The sequence below is a fragment of the Hemitrygon akajei genome, chromosome 8 (assembly GCF_048418815.1).
Source record: "Hemitrygon akajei chromosome 8, sHemAka1.3, whole genome shotgun sequence".
Taxonomy (NCBI): Eukaryota; Metazoa; Chordata; class Chondrichthyes; order Myliobatiformes; family Dasyatidae; genus Hemitrygon; species Hemitrygon akajei.
In genome coordinates, this window is record NC_133131.1 from 165,914,875 (window position 1) to 165,942,737 (window position 27,863).

Here is a 27,863-nt window from a genome sequence, read left to right on the forward strand (position 1 = left end):
AATTGCATCTTACCTCCGGCGACACAGAACAGGAATCGGCGGCAACATCAACAATCTCCAAGAAGGAACAACAGGAACTGCACGTGCGCGAAGGCAAGGGCATGCGCAAACATGAGCAATTTGAACTACAATTCCCAGCTACGATTGGAAGTGGAAGTGAAAATGAACCCGAGGTGGATTCGGATTCTCTGGAACATACAGATGAAGATGAGGAGGTAAAAAAAGAACAACAGGAAGAGGTTGGAGGTGGAAGATACTCTGGAGACATAAGACAAGCTTTGGCGCAAATACTGCATGAATTAAAAGAATTAAAAACATTAAAAATAATAAAAGGTATTAAAAATATGAAGACTATGTTTGATAAAATGGTGAAAAAAACAGGAGAAAATGGACAAGAAAGTTAAAAAGCTGGAAGAAATAACGGGAGACACTATTGATACAGTGAATAAAATGGAAGATAATATTCTTGCCCGGACATCAGAAAGAAAACGACTGTTGGAAAAAACAGACGTGCTTGAAAATTTTAGATGAAATAATATTAAAATTGTTGGTCTTAAAGAAGGGATAGAGGGAGAAGATCCAATAAAAATTTTTCAAAAATGGATCCCGGAAAATTTGGAAATGGAAGAAGGAACCCAGTTGATTGAAATCGAAAGGGTCCATAGAGCCTTAAGACCAAAACCTCAACCTGATCAAAACCCATGACCAATCTTGATAAAATGCATAAGATATCAAGATAAAGAAAAGATCCTGAAGGCCGCTGCCCAATGTGCCAGAAAGAGAAATGAGCCATTGATGATAGAAGGGAAAGCAGTTCTTTTCTATCCTGATATAAGTTATACCTTTTGAAGAGAAAGAAGGAATTTAATCCAGCGAAAAAAGTTTTATGGGAAAAGGGTTATAAATTTATATTGCGCCACCTTTTTTTGGATGACGGAAAAAGAAGATTTTTTACTGATCATCGGGATGCAGAGGAGTTTGCACAAGAACTCCCAAATATTCGCTAGACACAGTAAAGATTTAAAAGTGAAACAGATTAAAGATGAAGACGGGGACAGTGAAGTGAGTTGATGGACATTAAGGACAGAAGAATATTTAAATATACTTTTAATTATATGATACAGGGGGAGAAAGGTAAAAGTTTGAGAAATATTAATCGAGAGTAGTGATATTATTTTTTCTTCTCTTATATATACTTTTTTTTAATGTTACGGGGAGCTGGGGGAACTTCGGATCAATCGCTACGTGAATCACATGTGTAATCATGGCGTTTGCCATGACCTGCACAACGGAGGGGGGTAATGTGTTTTTTTTTCATTTACAACATTAGCAGGGGGGTTTTTTTGTTATTTTTTTCTTTATAATCTATTTTTCTTTTATCTTTCTTTCTTTGCCTGGATGATCGGAGGGGAGACACATTGCAACATGGAGAATTTTAAAATTATTCCCCAAGGTACTATGAGAGTTGAAATATTATGTATTATTATAGACTGGAGTAACCCTGTTAAAAATAATGACTAATTTACTGAATTTTTCAAGTTTTAATGTTAATGGGCTTAATGGACCGGTGAAAAGAAAAAGAATTTTAACATACATTAAGAAAATTAAAATAGATATAGCTTTTATACAAGAAACACATTTAACAGAGATAGAACACCAGAAATTAAAGAGAGATTGGGTTGGAAATGTTATAGCAGCTTCATTTAATTCAAAAGCGAGGGGAGTTGCAATTTTGATCAACAAAACTTTACCAATTAAAATACAAAAAGTATTAATTGATTCTGCGGGAAGATATATAATTATACATTGTCAAATCTTTTCAGAACTATGGACTCTTATGAATATTTATGCACCAAATAAAAACAATGTAAAATTTATACAAGAGGCTTTTTTGAATTTGGCTGACGCACACGATAAAATATTAATAGGTGGAGACTTTAACTTTTGTCTAGACCCAGTTTTAGATAGGTCAACAAAGATTGTTACAAAACCAAAAGTAGCAAAATTAACTTTATCATTGATGAAAGATTTAAATTTGATTGATATATAGAGAAGAATTAACCCAAGAGAAAGATTATTTATTTTATTCAAATAGACATAAAACTTATTCAAGGATAGATTTTTTCCTACTATCAGCGAATATTCAAGACAGAGTAAAAAATATGGAATATAAAGCAAGAATATTGTCAGATCATTCCCCCTTGATAATGACAATGATGGATAAGGAGGAATCGATTTACAGATGGAGATTTAATTCAATATTATTAAAACATCAAGATTTTTGTGATTTTATGAAAAAACAGATTCCTTTTTTTAGATACAAACTCACATTCAGTTGATGATAAATTTATATTATGGGAAGCGATGAAGGCATATTTGAGAGGCCAGATAATAAGTTATACTTCTAAAATTAAGGAGGAATATATGGTAGAAATAGATCAATGGGAAAAAGAGATTACAAAATTAGAAAAAGAATCTCAAAGATATATGACAGAAGAAGAACAAAGCCAACTTGTTAATAAGAAGCTACAATATAATACACTTCAGACATACCGAACAGAAAAAGCAATTATGAGAACTAAACAGAGATATTATGAACCAGGTGAAAGATCACACTAGATTCTTGCTTGGCAGTTAAAAACAGACCAGGCTTCCAAAATGATAAATGCAATTAGAACAAGTGTAAATAAAATTACTTATAAACCTTTAGAAATCAATGAAACTTGTAAAATTTTTTACTCTGAACTGTACCAATCAGAATCACAAAATGATATTGTTGAGATAGAAAGGTTTTTATCACAAATAACTCTCCCAAAATTGAATTTGGAAGGGATTAGATGTGCCTTTTACATTAAAAGAGGTCGAAGAAGCTCTAGGATCACTTCAGAGTAATAAATCTCCAGGAGAAGATTGTTTTCCGCCTGAAATTTACAAAAAGTTAAAAGAGTTATTAATTCCTCTTTTTATGGAGCTAATACACCAAGCAGAAAGAAAGCATAAATTTACAGAATCTTTTTCGACAGCTATTTTAATAGTATTGCCAAAAAAAGAGAGATCTTTTAAAGCCCACATCATATAGACCTATTTCTTTGCTATTATTTTATAGTCTGTGTTCAACAAAGATTTTATCTAATAGATTATCTAAATACTTACCAAAATTAATACACATGGACCAAACAGGATTTATTAAAAATAGACAATCAGCAGATAATATAACTCGGTTACTTAGCATAATTCATTTGGCACAAAAGAGGGAAGAAATGAGTGTGGCAGTTGCTTTGGATGCAGAAAAAACATCTGATAGATTGGAATGGGATTTTTTATTTAAGGTATTGGAAAAATATGGATTAGGAGTATCTTTTATAAAATGGATTAAAACCTTAAATACTAACCCCAAAGCTAAAGTGGTGACAACTGGCTAAATTTCAACATCATTTCAGTTAACAAGGTCAACTAGACAAGGTTGTCCATTATCACCTGCTTTATTTGTGTTGGCGATAGAACCATTAGCTGAATTAATTAGAACTGACTCAGATATTATGGGTTTCAGAGTTAATCAGGAGGAATATAAGATTAACTTATTTGCTGATGATGTTCTGATTTATTGCATTCGTTGCGTAAATTATCTTCTAGATTGGAAGATATGGGAAAATATCTGAGTACAAAATAAATTGGGATAAAAGTAAAATTCTACCTCTTACTAAAGGAGACTATAGTCAATGTCGATTAATAACTCAATTTAGATGGCCGATAAATGGTATAAAGTATTTAGGTATAAGAGTTGATAATGATATAAAGAATTTATATAAACTAAATTATTTGCCATTATTGAAAAAAATTCAAGAGGATCTTGATAAATGGATGATGTTACCAATAACATTAATAGGTAGAGTCAATGCTGTAAAAATGAATATATTCCCTAGATTACAATATTTATTCCAAACACTACCAATACAATTACCGCAGAAGTTCTTTCAAGAGTTAAATAAATGTGTGAGAAAATTCCTTTCGAAAGGTAAGATGTCAAGAATATCGTTGGAAAAATTGACATGGAAATTTAACCTAGGAGGGTTACAATTACCAAATTTTAAGAATTATTACAAAGCAAATCAACTTAAATTTATGGCATCCTTTTTTGATGAAGATAATCCGGCATGGATTAGAATAGAATTAGATAAAATAGGAGAAAATATACCAGAAGATTTTATATATAAATGGGAATCTAAATGGATACGGGAAAAGAAAGAATCTCCTATACTAAAACATTGATTTATGGAATAAGATAAATGTTGATGATGAGATAAAGAAATCTTTATTAGCAAAGAGACCTTTAATTCAAAATAAACTTATCCCTTTTACAATGGATAATCAACTTTTATATAACTGGTTTCACAAAGGGATTAAATATATAGGAGACTGTTTTGAAGGAGATATATTAATGTCATTTGACCAATTAAAGAATAAATATAAAATATCAAATAACATTCTTTTCTGTTATTTCCAATTAAGGGCTTATTTAAGAGATAAACTGGGTCAAACAATGTTATTGCCGAAACCTAATGAAATAGAAACTTTAATTCATAAAGGAAAAATTTTAAAAATTATTTCTGGTATGTATAATTTGATTCAAAAACAGGCAATTAAACAAGGAATTCATAAGTCAAGACAAAAATGGGAAACTGATTTGAATATTAAAATTGATTAAACAAGTTGGTCAAGATTATGTCTTGACAGTATGACAAATACAATAAATGTTTGACTAAGATTAGTACAATATAACTTTTTACATCAAATATATATTACACCACAAAAAATAAATAGATTAAACTCAAATTTATCTGATCATTGTTTTTGATGTAATCAAGAAATTGGTACTTTTTTTTTTACACTCTACTTGGTCTTGTTTTAAAATTCAACCTTTTTGGACAAATTTAAGAGTTTTACTGGAACAAATTATTGGAATACAACTTCCACATAATCCAACATTATTTTTACTAGGTTTATTGAAGGGATAAAATCGAAATCCAAATTGAATAAATATCAGAAAGAATTCATAAAAATTGCATTGGCAGTAGCCAAAAAGGCTATTGCAGTTACTTGGAAATCGGATTCATACTTAAGTACAGATCGTTGGAAGAATGAAATTTTTAGCTGCATTCCACTTGAAAAAATTACATATAATTTAAGAGATAAATATGAAATATTTCTGAAAATTTGGCACCCTTATTTACAAAAGATAGGATTAAATATATAAGTGCTCCGAAGATAAAATTATTGGTTATCTGGGGAAAGAAATAAATATACATATTAAAGCTATTATGAACTCCATGGAGCATGTGGGGATCTTCCGATATTCAGGCATTCTTTCTTTTTTCTTCTTTTTTTCTATCGGGATATGTTAGGGGGCGGGGTTAAGGGAAGGGGGGGGAAGTGTTGATAATTTTTTTTCTTTCTGTAACCTATTTGAAAATTCAATTAAAAAAATTTAAAAAATAAAAAACAGGTAGACTATTATTTAGATGGGGAGAGAATTCAAATTGCAGAGATGCAAAGGGACTTGGGAGTCCCTGTGCAAGATACTTTAAAGATTAATCTTCAGGTTGAGTCAGTTGTGAAGAAGGTGAATTCAATGTTGGCATTCATTTCTAGAGGTATAGAATACAAGAGCAGGGATGTGATGTTGAGGCTCGCTAGGGTACTCGTGAGACCAGACGGAGTATTGTTTGCAGTTTTGGGCTCCTTATTTTGGAAACTATAAACTGACATTGGAGAGGGTTCAGAGAAGATTCACAAGAATGATTCCAGGAATGAAAGAGCTACTGTATGAGAAATGTCTGGCAGCTCTTGGGCTGTATTCCTTGGAGTTCAGGAGAATGAGGGGGGATTTCATAGAAACAGTCCGAATGTTAAAAGGCCTGAGCAAATTAGATATGGCAAAGTTATTTCCCATGGTAGGGGATTCTTGGATAAAAGGGCACGAATTCAGGATTGAAGGATGTCCTTTTAGAACTGAGAAGCAGAGAAATTACTTTAGTCAGAGGGTGTTAAGTCTGTGGAATTTGTTGCCACAAGCGGCTGTAGAGGCCAAGTCATTGGGTGTATTTAAGGCAGAGATAGATAGATTCTTAATTAGCCAGGACATCAAAGGGTGAAAGCAGGGGAGTGGGGATGACTGGAAGAATTGGATCAGCCCATGATTGAATGGCAGAACAAACTCGATGGGTCAAATGGTCTACTTCTGCTCCTACATCTTATGGTCTATAGTATATAGGAGGGAGATTGAAAATCTGGTTGAGTGGTGCCACAGCAACAACCTCTCACTCAACGTCAGCAAGACCAAGGAGATGACTATTGATAGCAGAAGAAGGAAACTAGAGTTCAATGAGCCAGTCCTCATCGGGGGATCAGACGTGGATAGGGTTAGCAGCTTTAAATTCCTCAGTGTTATCATTTCAGACCACCTATCCTGGGTCCTGCACTTAAGTGTCATTATGAAGAAACCACAGTGGCGCCTCTACTTTCTTAAAGGTTATAAAGATTCAGAATGTCATCTAAAACATTGACAAAACTTCAATAGTTGTGTAGTGGAGAGTATATTGACTGGCTGCATCACAGCCTGGTATGGAAACACCAATGCTCTTGAACAGAAAATATGAGAAAAAGTAATGGATCAGAGGGGATAACTTCATTCAACTTCAATTGCCCCATCACTGAACTGTTCCCACAACCTATGGACTCACCTTCAAGGGCCCTTCATCTCATGTTCAATACTTTTTTTTTGTATTTGCACAGTTCGTTGTTTTTTATATTGGGTGTTTGTCCATTCTGTTCCGGTGTGATATTTCATTGATTATATTGTGTTACTTGTAGTTACTGTGATTGCCCACAAGAAAATGAATCTCAGGTCAACTTACCTCTGACTTCCCCATTATACTTTCCTCCAATCCCCTTAAAATTATACTCCCTTGTTATCAGCAATTTTCACCCTCGGAAAAATTCTCTGGATATCCACTCTTTATCTTGTATTTTTTTTATTATTAAACAAAATATATTTTATTCAAAAATAAAATTATACACAATAAACCGTTCAATGACTCTCAATCCTTTACAAATGTTTCCATTATTGTCTTTACAGTTCACACTTTTCGCCACCCACGTGGCACTCTGTTATTCCGTATTAACACTCCCTTGTTCAGGGGTATACACCCCACCCCCCACCCTCAACTCCCGCAGCAGAAGAACCCTAGACTGTGGTCCTTCCCCACCGGGCCTTCCATCTATCACATTACCTCACATCCTCCTTCACTCCAAAGAGAAACGCCCTAGCTCATTCAACCTATGCTAAGAGATGCCCTCTAGTTGAGGCAATATCTCGATAGCTCCACACCCTTCCCATTACGGGGCTACCAGAACTGAACGCAACAATCCAGAAACAGCCTATCAGAGTTTATCACTCTGTTCCATCACTGGACCCATCCTTGACACACTCCTGGAGTTCTTTCTCTGCATCAATATTGCTAATTTAGTTTCAATGGTCTATATGCAGATTGAAGTCATTAATCAGGCCTCTCACAAGGTTCCGTATGGCAAGCCAATCTAGAAGAATAAAGAGTAGATTAAGGGCCTGAATAAGCAGCACTGGGATACCAATGTTGATAAGAATGATGGCAGAATTATTGCTGCCTCTCCTCACTTATTCCATTCAGTTGATCAGGAAGTCAAGAATTCAGTTGAGAGTGAGGTGCTATGTTCAAGGTTGAGGAATTTGGAGTTGAGCCTGTTGAAATTATGTTGAATGCACAGCTATAGTCAATTCACAAGAGTCTGACAAAGATGTATGTGGACTGAATCTCACATAACAATGAGTCAGAGTACACAAGGAGTTAGAAAGCCTAGTGGCATAGTGTTATGACAACCACATTTCCCTCAATGTCCGCAAAATTAAAAAAATTGGTCACTGACTTCAGGAAGGGGAGCAGTGCACACACTCTTGTTTACATCAACGGTAGAGAAGTCAAAGGCTTAAGAAATTTGGCATGTGCCCTTTGACCATTTTTTAAATAGATGCACTATTCTATCTTGGTGCGCCACTGCTTTGTAAGGCAATTGTTCTGCCAAAGAGTGCAGGAAATTAGAGTTTTGGACACAGCTCAGTATATCATGGAAACCAGCTTCTGCTGCAATGCATCTTGTCTACACGTCTCACTGTCCCAGTAGAGCAGCCAACATAATTACAGGTCCCCACCAAACCCAGACATTCCTTCTTTCCCTACTTCCCTTTGGGCTGAAGATACAAAACTCCTGAAAGCACATGTCAACAGGCCCAAGGCTGGCTTCCATCTTGCTGTCATAAGACTATAGAACATTTCCCAGTAGAATAAGATGAATCTTGATCTCACTATCTACCTTGTCATAACCTTGCATCTTATTGTCTGCCCTCATTGTATTTTCTCTGTAACTGTAATAAAATGCTGGAGGAACTCAGGTCAAGCAGCATCTATGGGAAGAAATAAACAATCAGCTTTCCGGGCCTTTCACTCCCCCAACCTTCTTATTCTGGCTTCTGCCCCCTTCCTTTCCAGTCCTGAAAAAATAACTCGGCCTGAAATTTTGACTGTTTATTTCCTTCCATAGATGCCATCTGACCAGCTGAGTTCCTCCAGCATTTTGTGCGCATTGCTCTGTAATTCCAGCCAGCTGGAAATAAATCTTGAAAAGACATTTGGATATGTATTTGGACAGGACAGGTTGAGGGATCTCAGCCAAACACAGGCAAATAGGACCAACTTTTTGGGCACATGATAGGCATGAATGAGTTGAGCTGAAGGGCCTGTTTTCATGCTGTATCACCCCATCACTAAATTTCACATCTGTATTTTCTAGGAAAACAACATGACATGTGATGAGTGGGAGACGCCATTCATGGTGCCTCAGTCCCTCCTTTAAATGATTTCACTAAGATCACCATTAAATCAAATTAGAAAATTGCTTGGCTTGCATTTTCAATAGAACAACAAACAGCCTTGTCATCCAATAAATGATTTTTTTTAAACCTAATTGGATCTTTCCCCAAATCTGATGGATGAAAGCATGGAACAAAATTTAGTGTCCTGCTTGCTAGCACAGGACAGAAATAAATCAGCTTTCACATCTGTCCTGCATAATCATAGAATCCATATGGCCCCTTAATACAACACAAAGCATACAGAGAACAATTCAAAGTTTTATAATTTTTTTAAGATCACAGTGGTTTTTGCTAATAAAGTCAAACAAATGAGATGTACGTAAAGTTTAGTGCAAACATGTTTTATACATTTAAGGAAACAGAGTCACAGTGGAAATGAAATTTCACTGCTTTAAGTATTCCAACTTTATGTAAAGCATACCTGAGAATGTTTGCAGTTGAACTAACCCGAGTTATTATTCTATAATAGACATTTGTTCCACAAATAATTTACTCAAGAAAATGAGATGATATGCATTACCTACAAGAGCTAAAAGTGTTCATACTATTGGTGCACTGCATTTGGAATACCGTCATTTTAGAACAGGAACTTTTTTAATCATTTGTCTCTCTGTTTAAATGCTCATAAAACAGATTAAGGCAATTGAGCTAAGTGAATAATATCCAAAAGAAAATAATTTTCTTTTGCAATGTCACCATTGAGCTTGAACCAGTTACCAAATACTAAGTTAATGAGAGATAAGATGTCTATTTAAGGAAAAGCCAAGCACAGCTTCTAAGTGCGTTCCAAGTTCCAAAACTGATGTATTTAACTCATTCACTGATGGTTGGAATAATTCTACATAATCATTTACAATCACTAGTTATAGGAAGCAAAATCCCTCAGCTATTTTGATGGATTCTCAGCCTGTTAGCTAACAGAAATGAGAATTCTGAATTTTAAAAAAAGATAATATGCTTACTGAATCAATGACATAAAGATAGATATTTAACTCTTTCACCAAAATTTTAGTTGCTCATTATAAATTGTCTCTTTTAAATGATAATTACTACAAGTGCATAAACATGTTTGTTGTGAAGAAAAGAATTCAAAAGGTTATTGAAGATTGCAGTACTTAACCAGCTGCTCTTAGCTGTGCCAGCAGTATGCCGACCATAAATGGTTATACTGCTATTTACAGTGGACATATTTGTGGCCTACTTTACTTGTTCCTCTAAGTTAGTGGTCGCCAACCCGTGGATCGCAATCGACTGGTCGATCTTTGAGACTTACCCAGTAGATCCCAAAAAAATGAAAAATAAGAACACAAATACTGTTGAGAGATTGTTTCCGGGTTGCTGGGTTTTAGTTCCATTCTTTCTGCCCAGTGCACATGTGCGTAGCTCCCCCGCCATGCACTACACAGTGTACTTCAGTGGTCCCCAACCACTGGGCCGCAAGGAAACTATGTGATTTGGTGATATGAAATGATATGAGTCAGGGGCACCTTTCCTCATTCTGTCACGCCCACTGTTGAATACACACGAGGTCATCAGTCGCCTAAACGCAGTGATACCCTCACACCAGGGATCAATAGTTGACCTCGCACGGCTGGTGAGAAGTGCTGTTGCTATTGGCCTGGAGTGCGGACAGATGGGCGCCGCCTCTAAACCTGCTTAGCACACCAAATGACATGGGGGAACCCAGTGCTAAAATATTTTCAGAAAATCTAATTCAGGCTCAGGGTTTCATAAGTAGCAGAGCAGCTACCTCGCTGCGATCTACTGAAAGTCATCCCTTGAGTCAAATTTTGGTTGGCCAATAGATCCTACAAGGGGGGTGGCGCGCATCCTGTCGAACTACTTGCTCGGTCGGTTGCTCTCTCTGGACTGCGACCGCCACAGCCCCGGTACGGGGACCTCCGGCCCTTACCTTGTCCTCTCACCACACCCATGACCAGCCACACCTGGCCAAGGCATCTCGGGGCGGGCGGGAGGCTGGAGTTCGGGCCCGGAGACTGTCTAATGAGGCAATGAAGCCCTCAAAACTGCTTCGGTGCCCTGAGTCCAAGCACCCAGAACTAAAGACAAACCTATTTGAGTTTTTTGAGTGGAAAAAACGTGAGCAAGCGGGACAGAAGTAAGTGCTGATAGCCACAAAAACTAAAATGCGGAATAGACTGGACATAAGGAACCCCCTTTGAGTATTGCTGTATTCCAGTCCTGTTTAACAACCCCCCCCCCCCCCCCCCCCACCCCGGTCGGCTGGCCAACAAGAATATTGTCAATATTAAACCGGTCCGCGGTGCAAAAAAAAAGGGCGGTGACCCTGGTGTACATACATTATTTCTACTTCTGGGTTGCAGGGTCTTACTTCCAGTCTTTTCTGCCCCGGTGCGCATGCGTGTGACTAATCAATTTAGTAGGTCGATCTTGCCTTTCACTAAGGCCGAGGTAGGGGATCTTGGGCTTAAAAAGGTTGGTGACCACCACTCTAAGTGATGTTGTTTATGAAACAATAATGCATAGATCATCACAGTAATTCATCCATGCAGTTTACTTTTGAGTGTTTGAAAAGATGAGGTTACATTTATCAAACAAATCTTTCTTTACCTTACTGGTTTTAATCCATAATTTCCCACCATTTGCAGATTTCAGGTGATGATTAAACTAGACATAGCTATGACATTCCCATGGACACAATTGGAATGTCACTGTATGTACTTAAAACAAAAACAATAGGCACTTCAGTTAAGAGTATTTAGCGCCTGTGGAAATTTACCTTGTGTTGTTTTCAGCTTTAAAAGGAAAAGGATAGGAATGCAGCATCAACTTATGTTCAGAAGGATCGTGAGGTAGGTACAAATCCATGGCTGTTCAAAAGTAGCAACATATGTAAATGGGGTGATAGAGGTGGGATGTCTGCTTTCATCAGACACTATTTGTATTTGCAACAATACATAGAAGTACCGACTAGAGATGGGGCAGTGTTGGATCTCCTGTTAGGGAATGCGATAGGTCAGCTGACAGATGTATGTGTTGGGGAGCACTTCGGGTCCAGTGATCACAATAGCATTAGCTTCAATATAATTATGGAGAAGGACAGGACTGGACCTAGAGTTGAGATTTTTGATTGGAGAAAGGCTAACTTTGAGGAGATGCGCAGGGATTTAGAGAGAGTGGATTGGGTCAAGTTGTTTTATGGAAAGGATGTAATAGAGAAATGGAGGTCATTTAAGGGTGAAATTAGGAGGGTACAGAATCTTTATGTTCCTGTTCGGTTGAAAGGAAAGGTTAAAGGTTTGAAAGCGCCATGGTTTTCAAGGGATATTAGAAACTTGGTTCGAAAAAAAGAGGGATGTCAACAATAGATATAGGCAGCATGGAGTAAAGGAATTGCTCGAGGAATATAAAGAATGTAAAAGGAAACTTAAGAAAGAGATTAGAAAAGCTAAAAGAAGTTACGAGTTTGGTTTGGCAAATAAGGTGGAAGTAAATCCGAAAGGCTTCTACAGTTATATTAAAAGCAAGAGGATAGTGAGGGATAAAATTGGTCCCTTAGAGAATCAGGGTGGTCAGCTATGTGTGGAGCCGAGGGAGATGGGAGAGATTTTGAACGATTTCTTCTCTTCGGTATTCACTAAGGAGAAGGATATTGAATGGTGTATGGTGTGGGAAACAAGTAAGGAAGTTATGGAACCTATGACAATTAAAGAGGTGGAAGTACTGGCGCTTTTAAGAAATTTAAAAGTGGATAAATCTCCGGGTCCTGACCGGATATTCCCCAGGACCTTGAGGGAAGTTTGTGTAGAGATAGCAGGAGCTCTGACGGAGATCTTTCAGATGACATTAGAAACGGGGATTGTGCCGGAGGATTGGCGTATTGCTCATGTGGTTCCATTGTTTAAAAAGGGTTCTAGAAGTAAGCCTGGCAATTATAGACCTGTCAGTTTGACATCAGTGGTGGGTAAATTAATGGAAAGTATTCTTAGAGATAGTATTTATAATTATCTGGATAGACAGGATCTGATTAGGAGTAGCCAGCATGGATTTGTGCGTGGAAGGTCATGTTTGACAAACCTTATTGAATTTTTTGAAGTAGTTACGAGGAATGTTGACGAGGGTAAGGCAGTGGATGTAGTCTATATGGACTTCAGCAAGGCCTTTGACAAAGTTCCACATGGAAGGTTAGTTAAGAAGGTTCAGTCGTTAGGTATTAATGCTGGAGTAATAAAATGGATTCAACAGTGGCTAGATGGGAGATGCCAGAGAGTAGTGGTGGATAATTGTTTATCGGGATGGAGGCCGGTGACTAGCGGGGTGCCTCAGGGATCTGTTTTGGGCCCAATGTTGTTTGTAATATACATAAATGATCTGGATGATGGGGTGGTAAATTGGATTAGTAAGTATGCTGATGATACTAAGGTAGGAAGTGTTGTGGATAATGAGGTGGGTTTTCAAAGCTTGCAGGGAGATTTATGCTGGTTAGAAGAATGGGCTGAACATTGGCAGATGGAGTTTAATGCTGAGAAGTGTGAGGTTCTACATTTTGGCAGGAATAATCCAAATAGAACATACAGGGTAAATGGTAGGGCATTGAGGAATGCAGTGGAACAGAGAGATATAGGAATAACAGTGCATAGTTCCCTGAAGGTGGAGTCTCATGTAGATAGGGTGGTGAAGAAGGCTTTTGGAATGCTGGCCTTTATAAATCAGAGCATTGAGTACAGAAGTTGGGATGTAATGTTAAAATTGTACAAGGCATTGGTAAGGCCAAATTTGGAATATTGTGTACAGTTCTGGTCACCGAATTATAGGAAAGATATCAATAAATTAGAGAGAGTGCAGAGACGATTTACTAGGATGTTACCTGGGTTTCAGCACTTAAGTTACAGAGAAAGGTTGAACAAGTTAGGTCTCTATTCATTGGAGCGTAGAAGGTTGAGGGGGGATTTGATCGAGGTATTTAAAATGTTGAGAGGGATAGATAGAGTTGACGTGAATAGGCTGTTTCCATTGAGAGTAGGGGAGATTCAAATGAGAGGACATGATTTGAGAGTTAGGGGGCAAAAGTTTAAGGGAAACACGAGGGGGTATTTCTTTACTCAGAGAGTGATAGCTGTGTGGAATGAGCTTCCTGTAGAAGTAGTAGAGGCCAGTTCAGTTGAGTCATTTAAGGTAAAATTGGATAGGTATACGGACAGGAAAGGAGTGGAGGGTTATGGGCTGAGTGCGGGTAGGTGGGACTAGGTGAGATTAAGAGTTCGGCACGGACTAGGAGGGCCGGAATGGCCTGTTTCCGTGCTGTGATTGTTATATGGTTATATGGTTATCAGCTGGGGTATTGGGTACAAGAATCAGCAAGTTATGGTGCAGCTGTACAAAATATTGGTTAGTTCACATTTGAACCACTATATGAAGTTCTGGCCACCACATTAGAAGGCAGTTTACCAGCATGCTGCCTGGATTAGAGTGTATTATCTACTAGAAAATGTTGGACCAACTTGGAATTATTTTCCCTGGAGTATCACAGGCTGAGATAGACCTGACAGAGGCTTATAAGGTTACGAGAGGCATAGATAGGTAGATGGATAGTCAAGAGTTGTTTTTACCGTAGTAGAAATGTCCAATAATAGAGAGCATAGATGTATGGGGTTTTTTTTATTACAGAGAATGTTAAGTGCCTGAAATGTGCTGTGAAGAGTGGGGGGGGGAAGTAGTGGAAATGAACGCGATACTCACATTTAAGAGGCATTTAAACAAGAACAGGAACATTCAGGGGGAATGAGGGATAAGGATCATGTGGAGGCAGATACAGCAAGTTAACAATTTAGCATCATGGTTAGCATAGACATCACAGGCCAAAGTACCTGTTCCTTTGCTGTACTGTTTTATGTTCTAAATTCTAAACATCAGAATTTCTATCTTTGATTGCTGGGCAGTCAATGTTCTATGGCAACTGAACATCATGCAGTTGAATGCCGACGGCAGTGCCTGCTCAGGAAGTTTACTGTTGCATTCATTACTGCTGTCTACACCCCGCCCAATGCTAATGCCATGAAGGCATGGGAGAATTTACTGCATCATCAGTTCTTTACAAAACAAGCATCTGGACAGTCTCTTCATAGTTGCAGGTGACTTCAATCATGTTATTTATTGTGCTTCTAATTGTTTTTATTGTTATGTTCTTTATGCTTATTGAAGTTTTTTTTAATGCTGCATTGGATCTGGAATAACAATCATTTTGTTCTGCTTTACATTCATGTATTGAAGAATGACAATAAACAGTCTTGAATATTAAAATATTTGATCCAGATCTGCAGTTTCCAAATCCAGGTAAGTGAATTCTAAAAGGTTCCAAAACAGCTGGAAACAGTTCCCAAATACTCTATCCTTTAAAAAGTGGTTAAAATTTTAAATGAGAGTGTTTAAAGACCAAACACACAGATGTTCAGTAAGCAGGAAGGACAAGGATGACAAGGTAAGGGAAGCTTGTATGTCGAGAGAAAGGTGAATTGAGTTGTATGGGAAGGACTAGTAACCTAGAAATATCACTGGAATCACACAACAGCAGTTTATAGAAGATATTCCAACATACATTGAATCAGAAAATTATTAAGAATGCTGCCAGAATGATATAAAAACCTACCAACTCTCTACTATATTTCAGGGTCTGCCAGTTACATCTCACCAAATTCAAATTCCATAACTCCTAATGCTTTCCTTGTCCAGTAGTGAACAAAAAAGAACATTTTTATCAAAGTATCCTAGCCCCAAAAGCAACTTTCACCCATATTTTATAGCTCCACTTCATATTGCAATTCTGTAATTTTCTCTATGGTGCAAATTCTTAACATAAATCTGGTAATACTGTTAAATTTGTCTTGTGTACAGAGATAGGCAGAGGAACAAAATACCTACTTAGTGCTGACTGACTGATTGCAAATAATGAAGATATCCACCTTCAATATCATTATATATTGAAATAGTTATTGTAAAATATTAAAATAACTATGGACAAACAGTGGACCCAGTATCAATTCCTGGGGTCATAATCCTCCAATCTGTAAAACAATCCTCCACTACCACCCCCTGATTCTTACCATCAAGCCAAATTTGTACCCAATTGGCTAATTCACCCTAGACCCCATGTGATAGAAACTTCCATACTAGCCTAACTTGAAGTACCTTGTCATAAGCTTTGCTAAAGTTCATGTGGACAACATCTGTTTTCTCATGTCAGTATCTCAGTCACTTCCTCATAAATCTCAATCAAATTCATGAGAGATAATTTCCAATACACATCATGTTGACTATCCCAAATCTGTCCTTGACTTTCCAAATGCAGGCAGATCGTGCAACTTTCCCACCACTGATATTTGCTCATCCACTATAGTTTCCCCAATTGTGCTTGCTGCCCTTCTTAAATTAAAAGCACATTAGCCACTTTTCATCTTCCAGTACCATACCCATAGAAAACAATGTCACAAATATCTCAGCTAGGGCCCAAATGCTGAGGCTTTACAAGGCACTGGTCAGACTGCACATGGAGTATCGTGAGCAGTTTTGGGCCCCTTATCTGAGAAAAGATGTGCGACATTAGAGTGTCCAGAGGAGATGATGATTCTGGGAAAAGTGTACGAGATGATGAGTGGCATTGATCGTGTGGATAGCCAGAGGCTTTTTCCCAGGTCTGAAATGGCTAACACGAGGGGGCATCATTTTAAGTGCTTGGAAGTAGGTACAAGGGGGATGTCAGAGCTAAGTTTTTTTCCCCACACAGAGTGGTGGGTGTATGGAATGCACTGCCAGTGAAGGTGGTAGAGGCAAATATAATAGGGTCTTTTAAGAGACTCTCAGATAGGTATAAGGAGCTTAGAAATTATCTATGCAGTAAGAAATTTCTAGGCAATTTCTAGAGTAGGTTACATGGTCAGTACAACATTATGCTCTGAAAGGCCTCTGATATGCTGTAGATTTCTATGTTTCTAACAAAGAATTGATGTGTGAGGAGTGTTTCAGATAGCTCTGATGAAACTCAGTGACCGCTTGCTGGTGGCCAATGAAACAAAGAAAACAACTAAATACTTTGTTAATCACACTTTTTCCTGGTAAACAATCACTGCAATCAATAGCCTGTAACCTTCCTTTGGACTTGAAAATGCGGCAGTAGATTATAGATTATTTACCTAATGATTAGAAGAGTTTCTACCCATACTGATACGTAACGATCAGACAGGTTTTATACGACAACGCCAAACACAAGACAATATACGAAGGACACTTCACATTTTGGATCATATACAAAAAAATAAAATTGAAGTAATAGCGATAAGCGTGGATGCTGAAAAGGCATTTGATTTGGTTAATTGGAATTTTTTTTTTTATATAAAGAGTTTTACATAGATTTGGTTTCCAAGACACAATTATTAAAACTTTTCAGACACTATATGACAACCCTACTGCTAGGATTAAAATCAATGGTTATTTATCAAATAGTCTTACCCTAGAAAGGGGCAAGAGACAGGGTTGTGCATGGTCACCGCTACTCTTCGCATTATATTTGGAACCATTAGCTCAATACATCAGACAAAATGATGATATCAGGGGAATTACTATTAAAGGGACAGAGCATAAATTGGGTTATTACACAGATGACATTTTGATCTATCTAGGGCAACCAACATACTCTTAACCTAAATTGATGCACTCCTTTGAACAATATGGTCACTTATCAGGATACAAGATCAACATAGATAAAACCCAATTACTTTCATATAACTATAGCCCACCAAGAGAAATTGAAAGTAGATATCCCTCGGCATGGCAAACAGAGTCTTTCAAATATTTGGGCATCATAATGCCAAAAGATTTGGCAAAATTATCAGAATGCAATTATCAGCCTTTATATAAAAAAAAGGAAGATATGGCAAGATGGAACCTGATTCCATTTTTTAGTCTCAGTTCAAGGACTGAGTCTATTAAAATGAATATACTGCCCAGACTACTATATCTCTTTCAGACCCTACCAATAGAGATTAATCAAAATCAATTCAATGAATGGAACAAGATGTTATCAAGGTATATTTGGCAAGGTAAAAGGCCTAGAGTTCATCTCAAAACTTTGCAATTAGCAAAGGAAAAGCAGGGATGGGGCCTACCTTCTCTTAGAGATTATTATTTTGCAGCACTGTTGAGAGCTGTGATATGTTGGTGCAACCCATCATATGACACTCAATGGAAAAACATTGAGGAGCGGGTACTTCCCATCCCCATACAAGCAATTTTGGCTGATAACAACCTGCAAAGGTACATAAATACTATTGATAACCCATGGGTGAAATTGACTCTTAAAATATGGAAAACTACTATAAAAGAATATAATCTAGAGGGAGATATTGCAATTCTTAAATGGTGTGCATATGACTCAGATTTTACGCCAAATAAATTGGATGCTAGATTTAAGGACTGGACAGCTAAAGGAATAACAGTTGTTTGCAACATAATGAAAGAAGGAACACTGTTCAGTTTTGAAATGCTTAAAGAGAAACACTTAACAGAAAAACAAGATTTTTAAATCGGTATTTACAGATGCAACAATATGTTAATAGGACGCTTAAAAATGTAACCAAGGCAACTACATGCTTGATAGAGCTATTTAGAAAAACATACAATTCAAATAACGGTAGTAGAATCATTTCAAGCATGTATAAGGGTTTGTCAAATCTTAAAACACATTCAACCTCATACATTAAAACAAAATGGGAGAAGGAAGGAGGGAGAATTATATCTGAGGAAGAATGGACAATAATATGGAGATATCAATGGAAGTGTACCAGTTCACAGAAATGGAGGGAGTTCGGATGGAAAAACTTGATAAGATATTTTATTACACCCCCTCAGAAATCCCATTATGATAGTAACCTCCTTGTTTGCTGAAGAAATTGTGGAAATCAAAATGCAAATCATTATCATATTTTTTGGGACTGCCCTGTTATCAAAGACTATTGAAGGGGGACAATGCCCTACAAGACATCTTCAAATGTGAAATACCCTTAGAGAATAAGACCATATATTTTGGGTATATACCCCAAGAATGGTTGAAAAGAGATAAATATTTAATGAATATCCCGTTGGTGGCTGGTAAAAAGACTCTTACTAGGAAATGGTTATCACAGGAGAGCCCAACCTTAATTGCATTGGATGGAAATTACAATGGACATTTACAAAATGGAGAAGATAACAGCATCTGTTAATCATAAGCTGGAACAATTTGATTCATACTGAGAAAAATGGTTTAACTACATAATGCCTCATAGGCCTGATTTTATTCTCACAAATCAATATGTTGTAAAAAAAAAATCACTCCCTACTTGTACATAATTTTTTCCTTTTGCTTGTTTTTTCTTTCCACTCTTTTCTATAAGTGTATACCTCAGATAAATACTATGTGGAGATTTGTGACATATGATTATATGATATATATGTACAATGCCTGAAATACATCTTATGGAAATGTTTGTTTGATGATGAACTTCAATAAAAAAATAAATTACAAAAAAAAAGGAAATGTGGCAGTATCGTGGCGAGGCAAAGTGGCAGGCCCGTCGCTGGGAGCAAGGGAAGTCCTGAGGTTCAATTGATTTAAGCAATGGGCCAAATTGGAAAGGTCAGTTCTGGGTCCAGGGCTCACAGTGTATTGAAGCGACAGAACTTGATGTTTGGATGGCAATTTGAGCACTGGGCCAAATTAGAAAGATTGGATACAGGTTGAATTGAGGCGACAGGGTCCAGGTTCCAGAACGCATTGAAGTAACAGACCCAATATTTGGATGATTTGAGTGGCAGGTCAAATTGAAAAGATCAAGATGTCGGGACCAGAGGTGAGGGACAGGCCAGCTCAGCTTGCTGCTCCACAGCATTTACTCAGCTCTGTGCTGATCTGTGGCTGTAGCTCCAGGCTTGTAGACAGACTCTTTCATGAACTTCAGTTTTGAATGCCATTTGCTTGCTTTTATTGTTTTCATTATTTGTTTTCTTTTTCTGCACACTGGGTATTTGACAGTCTTTTTTTTTAAATGGGTTATTTTGGGTTTCTTTGTTTTGTGGCTGCCTGCAAGGACACAATCAAGGTTGCATTATGTATACATACTCTAATAATAAATGTACTTTGAACTTTTAGAGTGTGATGGCTAGTACTCACTGGAGTTTAGAAGAAAATTAGGGGGTAGGGAAAAGAAGAGAGGGATCTCATTGAAACCCTAGGAACACTGAAAGGCCTAGACAGAGTGGATGTGGAGACGATGTTTCCTATAGTGGGGAAATCTAGGACAACAGAGCACACCCTTGGATAGAGGGGCATCCCCTAAGAACAGAGATGAGGAGGAATTTCTTCAGCCAGAGGGTAATGAATCTGTGGAATTCATTGCCATGGACAGCTGTGGAGGTCAAATCATTGAGTAAATTTAAAGTGGAGGTTGATGGTGTCAAAGGTTATGGGAGAAGACAAGAGAATGGGGTTGAGAGGGATAATAAATCAGCCATGATGATGGAATGGTGATGCAAACTTGATAGGCCATATGCAGATACTTTGGTTTGTTGCAGGTCTGGAGGACAACATTGATGTAAGAAATGTTAAGATCATAAAGGGACGTAGGATAATTTAAGGATTTGTAAGGATAATTTATTTTAATTCAAGGCATCCCTTAACTGGAGCTGAAGTAGTTTGAGGAACAGTGGGGAGATAGCAGCACGTAGGACAAAAGTAAAAAACTTTGAATAACTAATTTCTAGGCCAAAAAGGGAAGGCCAGGAATATATATGTATTTTTTGATGCTATGGAATTAGGATATCCTGACGCTCAGAGCAAACTCATCAATCCCATTTCCACCTTTATTTCATTGTAACCTATCCTGTCTTACATGCTCATTAACTCTACCCTTATTCTTCTACCACCAACCTACACGTTGGATAATTTACAATGACAAGTAACCTACTAATCAGTACACCTCCAAGATAACAAGAACTCTATTTCTCATGCCACTGTGTTGTCCAGCTAAGAGTGCACTGGAATAAGGAAATCACAAGATTTTTTTTTAAAAAAGGAACTAACATGTTACTAAGATAGTTATAGAGTAACTAAATGATTATCTAAGAGATGGTATAAATATGAAGTCCGAAACTCATCTCAGATCTAAGTGACAGACAAGAGGTGACCTGATTACTTCAGAGAATTGCTAGTAAAATGTATAGTCATTGAATGGGTAACTCAGCTTTGGCAGGTACAGAGAACAATTGCAATTTTAGCAATTTCTGTTCATCCATCACAGGATTTCAAGCAAGAAGAATGACAATTTATAGATAGCAGAAAGGTGAAGGAAGCTGGGTGACATCTGCTTACATGTCGAAATTAACACCATTTTCAGATGCTATCACTGATGAGAAATGTGTAGATGAGAAACAATAGGGATAGTTATCTGAGAGGAATCAGGGGTGGCTGTGCTGGAGCAGGAAGTCATTGCTAGTGACTCTTTGACTTAGGCTTTTTACAGAGTGGTGACTGCCTGGAACACACTGCGAGGGACAATAGGGACATTTAAGAGACTCTTAGATAGGCACACAAATGTGAAAGAAAATGGAGGATTATGGGCCGAGCAGGAGGGAAAGGTTAAATTGATCATGGAGTAGGTTTATATAGGTCAGCACAACATCATGGTCCGAAAGGCTTATGCTGTACTATACTGTTATATGTTCTACATTCTCAAGACAGACAACCAGGTGGGGCATTGGAAAATAATACGGTTGATTGTGTCAATGGCAGCAGACAGTTTGAGACTGACTGTCGATCATGAAGTATATCATTTGTAACTTCGCAAAAACTTGATACAATAGCAACTGTAAAACACAGAGATTAAATGATTTAGGAGATAAGGTGAACAGAAAAGTTTGAGATTGGATAACAATTTCCAATGATGGAGTTGGGTCAAAAGTTTTTTCTTTGAAGAAAGGGAAAATGCTAGTGACAGATTGGATAGAGATGGACAGTGCAAAAAGCAGTGAGAACCTTTAACAGCATCAGCTAATGGTTAAGTCGAGAAAGGAACCAAGTAAATTAGCTGTGTTGTGGAACTAGTGCTGAGGAAGCAGATGTGTCAAATGGATAGAGTGAGCGAGGAGATAGGATTTAATATCACTACATTTAGATAGAAAGATCAATTAGTGTGCAATTTACAGTATTTCAAGTTTACTTAAATCACCATTAAAATGTATTTTCAAACATAGCATTCCTTTCAACTGCCGCACTACAAATTCACATTATTGACAATTTTACACCTATCTAGATGTTAACAGATAAAAAAAAGTACAACTTACCACCACACATTAAAAATGAAGAAATAATACAGCTGAGTTGTAGGTCTTTCTTTCGAACCCCTTCACTAGCTGTTGAACTTTCTAGAATGAACTGGACCTTAAACTAATAGAAACAATTCTACATTATTGAGTACTGCCAAGACATCCACTCACCACCAAGCACAATAGAATACATTAAAAATCTGCATCTTTGTAATGGTTGCATTGTTCTACGAAGGAATTTCTAACACACCACTTTTCTGAATTGGAGGTTCTGTTTGAATTCATTGAAAAAAAAGACAAATTGTCCAATAGCACAAGTACAGCACAGAACTGGGCGTAAGCCATAATAAGATTCAAATGTGAAACAGATTATTTTTCTCTAAAGGAGTGATTTACACTATGAAAAAACTTGAATTAAAGCAGATTTTTCACTAAAGACAATTTTGAATTGAAACTGATGTGTTATAAAACCATCAAACAATAACTCAGAAAAACAGTTTTGCATTCAGTATGATGCAGGCTAATACATGGCTACTACTGTATATACAACATCTAAGATAATTTCAAGGTTAAATCCCTAGTTGGTGGATACAATAGACAGTTGTATAATATCAGATGATAATGCACAAGTTAGGTGTTACACAATAGACAAGACAAATAAACAGTATAAACAGATCCAGGCTTTTACCTAGTTTGCACTCCAAATTCTCCCAATTTCTAAAAAAGAAAACCAATTTAACCAAGTCTGATTGTTTACAAAATTCCTGAGGCTATTCACAGTAAATTTCCCTGGTGTCATTACCAGTACCTCCCTTCTACCAAACTACTTAACTGTTCAACTGTTGATTGGTTTCATGGCCAAAACTGAGTTTTGCTGTACATAAACTAGCTGTTACAGAGGACAGAACAGTGACTAAAATTGAAAAGTGATTAATTGGCTTTGAAATGCTTTGCAATTATTGAGGACACAAGGAATAATATAAATTAACAGTATTTCCTTGATAAAATAACAGTACTTCCATATCCACATTTTATAAGGTCATCTTGATTCGCTCTTTATTAGATGTGGCCAACAGATGCTGAGACTCACCCACAGAGAAAAAAATATATTTAACTTACATGTGAAAACAGGAACAAAGGTGTTGACTCTCATTCCCTGGCTAGTGTATTAACATGGAACTTTAAAATTTCAACAAATACTGGAAGTTAATGAACTGGAAGCATAATGAACTGGTTGAACACCCTAGTTGGGCAGTCTTTCACTGATTTTGTTATAGTTGCTATTCTATAGATTTGCTGAGTATGCCCAAAAGAAAATGGATCTCAAGGTTGTATATGGTAACATAAATGTACGGTGGCATGCAAAAGTTTGGGCACCCCTGGTCAAAATTTCTGTTACTGTGAATAGCTAAGTAAGTAAAAGAGAACCTGATTTCCAAAAGGCGTAAAGTTAATGATACATTTCTTTAATATTTTAAGCAAGATTATTTTTATTTCCATCTTTTGCAGTTTCAAAATAACAAAAAAAAAGGAAAAGGGACCGAAGCAAAAGATTGGACACCCTGCATGGTCAGTACTTAGTAACACCCCCTTTGGAAAGTATCACAGCTTGTAAATGTTTTCTGTAGCCAGCTAAGAGTCTTTCAATTCTTGTTTGGGGGATTTTCACCCATTCTTCCTTGCAAAAGGCTTCTAGTTCTGGAAGATTCTTGGGCCATCTTGCATACACTGCTCTTTTGAGGTCTATCCACAGATTTTCAATGATGTTTAGGTCGGGGGACTGTGAGGGCAATAGCAAAACCTTCAGCTTGCGCCTCCTGAGGTAGTCCATTGTGGATTTTGAGGTGTGTTTAGGATCATTATCCTGTTGTAGAAACCATCCTCTTTTTATCTTCAGCTTTTTTTTAAAACAGACGGTGTGATGTTTGCTTCCAGAATTTGCTGATATTTAATTGAATTCATTCTTCCCTCTACCAGTGAAATGTATCCTGTGCCACTGGCTGCAACACAAGCCCAGTGCATAATCGATCCACCTCCGTGCTTAACAGTTGGAGAGGTGTTCTTTTCATGAAATCCTGCACCTTTTTTTCTCCAAACATACCTTTGGTCATTGCAGCCAAAAAGTTCTATTTTAACTTCATCAATCCACAGGACTTCTTTCCAAAATGCATCAGGCTTGTTTAGATATTCCTTTGCAAACTTCTGACGCTGAATTTTGTGGTGAGGATGCAGGAAAGGTTTTCTTCTGATGAGTTTTCCATGAAGGTCATATTTGTGCAGGTGTCGCTGCACAGTAGAACAGTGCACCACCACTCCAGAGTCTGCTAAATCTTCCTGAAGGTCTTTTGCAGTCAAATGGGGGTTTTGATTTGCCTTTCTAGCAATCCTACGAGCAGTTCTCTTGGAAAGTTTTCTTGGTCTTCCAGACCTCAACTTGACTGCCACCATTCCTGTTAACTGCCATTTCTTCATTACATTATGAGCTGAGGAAATGACTACCTGAAAACGCTTTGCTATCTTATACCCTTCTCCTGTTTTGTGGGCATCATTTAATTTTCAGAGTGCTAGGCAGCTGTTTAGAGGAGCCCATGGCTGCTGATTGTTGGGACAAGGTTTGAGGAGTCAGGGTATTTATAAAGCTTTGAAATTTGCATCACCTGGCCTTTCCTAACAATGACTGTGAACAAGCCATAGCCCTAACAAACTAATTAAGGTCTAAGACCTTGGTAAAAGTTATCTGACAGCTCAAATCTGTTGGGGTGCCCAAACTTTTGCATGGTGCTCCTTTCCTTTTTTTCCACTCTAGAATTGTACAAAACAAAAATAATACACTAATCTTGCTTAAAATGTTGAAAAGAATGTTTCATCTTTAACTATATGACTTTTGGAGATCAGTTTATCTTCTACTCACTTAACTACTCACAGAAACAGAAATTTTGACCAGGGGTGCCCAAACTTTTGCATGCCACTGTACTTAGATAATAGAATTTCCTTTGAACTTTAGAAGAGGGGCTAGAAAAAAAGTTTCTAAGAAAGGCTGAGCAAAGCATGGAATATGTTGGGAGCAAGAAAATAAACCATTGCTGTTTTAAAATTGCATACAATTTTGATTTATTTCAATAAATTACTTAAGCAGGTTTTGTAACTATAATCAAGTAATCAAAGATGGCATCAAGTAATAAAAAACCTCAAAAATTCTCCCTCACATCAATACTGTGCACTCAACTTCACTTTTGATTTCACTGAAGTTTTTTTAAAAATTAGATGATGAAAGGGCAATCTGATGCTAACTCTGGTTCTTCCTCAGTAGATGAAGTCTAAGCTTATGAGTATTTCCAAAATTATTGATTCCTTATTCCTTTCCATAGATGCTGCCTGAGCTGCTGAGTTCCTCTAGGATTGTGCATGTTAACTCTGGATTTCCAACATCTTCAGAATCTCTTGTGTTTATAATGTTTTCTGTATGCTGATATCTGTTATTCCATCACGTAATTCCAAGGGTAATAGAGCTTTGACCATCAACCAATCTAGATTTGGGCTTGATTAACAAGAGCAAATTAGAGGAAGGCAGGGGCAAGCACAATGGCCATCATAGTAGCAGTCATCATGTGCGTGGACAGAGTCAGAATGGGGATCTTAGAAACATAGAAAACCTACAGCATAATACAGGCCTTTTGGCCCATGATGCCGTGCTGAACATGTACTTATTTTAGAAATTACCAACTTGATGGGCCAATTCTGCTTCTATATCTTGTGATCTTATGGTCTTAGATACACTCATTTTGCTAGGTCTCCCTAATTTCAAATACAGCAATCGTTGTCTGATGTCAAGAGTACTCGCTTCCGAAATTGTGTCATTTTATCTCTGAAGTTCAACTCCTTGGTTTTAACATAAGACTACCATGAGGTCAAGAGCCAGAGGGTGGCACTGAAACCCAAACTAAACATCAGGAAGGAGATTATTGGTTAAAACATGGATCATGATAGCTTGTGTGCACTTTATATTACTTTCCTGTGGGCAGATGAATAGCAATTAGCCTTTGAATTGCCCTGCTTTCTAAAAGCAATTTTTCACATTATTGGATAGATGTCAGCAAGGTTCATGTACAGGAACAGTTTGCCCACAGCAAGAAGGAAGTCTTCAATAAAACACAGATGTAAGCTGCTCCCATAACCACTGCTATACCCAAGGCACTCAGTCATTTTTCAGACTCCTGTGAAGCAAACCCAGTTGGTTACGATAGTTTCTTCATGTTGACGTATTTCAGGAGGAACTTCTAGATCAGGGGTTCCCAACTTGGGGTCCATGGACCTCTTGCTTAATGGTATTGGTCCATGGCATAAAAACAGTTGGGAACCCCTGTTCTATATGAACATGATTGTGTGCTTCAGCTTGACCTTTAGCACACACACGCTGCAACCCTGCCATTATTGAGATACTCTTGAATCCTTCTGCCCTCATGATCTGCTTAATTAACTACAATCATTCAGAGCTAGAAAATAAAACCAGTTTTCTTCCAGTTTGTTTAATATGCTGTTTATCATGCATTTAGCCCCATGTTACAACTGTACCACTCCATTCAGCAATACAATGGTAGATACCTTGATGTGAATAAAGAACTTTATCTCCTTGAGAATTTTCTGGTGGTCATCCCTACAAATGTGCTCAAGGACATATATCTGCAACAGATGGACAAACTCAAGTAGCTTATCTCTCACGTTAATTCCTTATTACCCATCATGGACCCAGATTGACAGACATGTCAGCTTGATCAGTTGAAAGGATATCAAACCATTTTTGGACACTGAAATCCCCCATCCAGAGTTTATCCAGTGCCCATCTTCATTTAGTGTTTCATCCAAACAATGTTAAAGCACCAATTCTGCTACAGGAAAGACACCATTAAGCTGGAAAGAGTAAAGAGGAAATTGTTAGGACTCCAAGAACTGAATTATGGAGAGAGATTGAGCAGCTTGAGACCTTTTCCACTAGAGTGTAGCTAAATGAATGCATTCTATATAGAGATGCATAAAATCATAAGAGACATAGAGTGAGTGCACTCAGTCATTTTCCCAGGGTTGGGGAATCAAGATCCAGCCAGTATAGGTTTAAAACAGGGTTCTCAACCTTTTTTATGCCATGGAACAATACAGTACCACTAAGCAAGAGTTCTGCAGACACCAGGTTGGGAACCCCTGGTTTAAAGTGAGAGCTGAAAGGTTTAATAGGAGCCTGAGGGGCAACTTTTTTCACCCAGAGGTTGGACAGCATATGGAATTAGCTACCAGATGAAGTGATTGAGGAAGGTACGTTAACAATATTTAAAAAGGGGCAGGTACATGGTAAAAAAGGTTTATAGGGACAAGGGCTGAATGAAGGGAAATGGGATTAGTTTAGATGGAAATCCTGGTTGTCATGAATAATTAAGCTGAAGGGCCTTGACTCTACTTATTCTTTAAGACTATGATCTGAATCTCGTTTCAGTTCCACATTTACTGAGGAAGAGCATAAATGGGTTTCCTTACCTATACTCTATATTATGCAATGTGTATTCACAAGTTCTAG

The 27,863-nt window shown here is 37.4% G+C and overlaps 1 protein-coding gene across 5 annotated transcripts in view; it reads right to left on the reverse strand.

Moving 5' to 3' along the window:
• The window catches only part of gjc2 (gap junction protein gamma 2), a 133,172-nt gene that overhangs the window by 103,712 nt on the left and 1,597 nt on the right, over positions 1–27,863 (reverse strand). For 2 of the 5 annotated variants that reach the window (XM_073054994.1, XM_073054995.1), the window contains exon 2: positions 22,316–22,418. The exons of 1 other annotated variant lie outside the window; for it this stretch is intronic. The gene's annotated coding sequence lies outside the window, so the exon portion shown is untranslated. Of the gene's footprint in view, positions 1–2,843; positions 2,922–18,105; positions 18,214–22,315; positions 22,419–27,863 lie in introns of those variants that run through there. 2 more of the 5 variants (XR_012100071.1, XM_073055001.1) reach the window with 2 other exon arrangements.